The sequence below is a fragment of the Triticum dicoccoides genome, unplaced genomic scaffold (assembly GCF_002162155.2).
Source record: "Triticum dicoccoides isolate Atlit2015 ecotype Zavitan unplaced genomic scaffold, WEW_v2.0 scaffold4649, whole genome shotgun sequence".
Lineage (NCBI taxonomy): Eukaryota > Viridiplantae > Streptophyta > Magnoliopsida > Poales > Poaceae > Triticum > Triticum dicoccoides.
This window is the reverse complement of record NW_021274522.1, coordinates 1-870: the sequence shown is the minus strand read 5'-3', so window position 1 is coordinate 870 and position 870 is coordinate 1. Positions and strand designations below refer to the sequence as shown.

Here is an 870-nt window from a genome sequence, read left to right as displayed (position 1 = left end):
ATGCGATCATACCAGCACTAAAGCACCGGATCCCATCAGAACTCCGAAGTTAAGCGTGCTTGGGCGAGAGTAGTACTAGGATGGGTGACCTCCTGGGAAGTCCTCGTGTTGCATTCCCTTTTTAATTTTTTTCGCGCCGCTTGCAAAACAAAACGCACGTGTAAGTAATATATTTACCGTGTTTTATTATTTTGCACGAGTGCGGTAAGTCATAGCTGGGTGCTCACGATTCACGGGTCCAGCGTCGGCGTTGTGGCGCGGCAAGCGTGCACTGGTGCGGTTGAGAGGGAGGGATGGAAACCGCGTTAAACTCGTCTCCGTAGTTGAGAGGGAGCGGCCAAAGCAATGTACAATCGTCTTTGTAGTGGAGCTGGGAGGGGCAAGGATAAGGGACGAAGACGGGGGTAACATGTCGGATGCGATCATACCAGCACTAAAGCACCGGATCCCATCAGAACTCCGAAGTTAAGCGTGCTTGGGCGAGAGTAGTACTAGGATGGGTGACCTCTTGGGAAGTCCTCGTGTTGCACACCCTTTTTAATTTTTTTCGCGCCGCTTGCAAAACAAAACGCACGTGTAAGTAATATATTTACCGTGTTTTATTATTTTGCACGAGTGCGGTAAGTCATAGCTGGGTGCTCACGATTCACGGGTCCAGCGTCGGCGTTGTGGCGCGGCAAGCGTGCACTGGTGCGGTTGAGAGGGAGGGGTGGAAACCGCGTTAAACTCGTCTCCGTAGTTGAGAGGGAGCGGCCAAAGCAATGTACAATCGTCTTTGTAGTGGAGCTGGGAGGGGCAAGGATAAGGGACGAAGACCGGGGTAACATGTCGGATGCGATCATACCAACACTAAAGCACCGGATCCCATCA

The 870-nt window shown here is 51.8% G+C and overlaps 2 non-coding genes across 2 annotated transcripts; both read left to right on the top strand.

Moving 5' to 3' along the window:
- Window positions 1-117, top strand: LOC119346658 (the record flags this gene model as incomplete). The annotated part of the gene is made up of 1 exon (XR_005167846.1): window positions 1-117. It is a non-coding gene; the product is annotated as a 5S ribosomal RNA (ribosomal RNA).
- A 297-nt stretch (window positions 118-414) lies between these two features.
- LOC119346657 lies at window positions 415-533 on the top strand. Its single transcript, XR_005167845.1, has one exon. It is a non-coding gene; the product is annotated as a 5S ribosomal RNA (ribosomal RNA).
- Window positions 534-870: the final 337 nt, after the last annotated feature.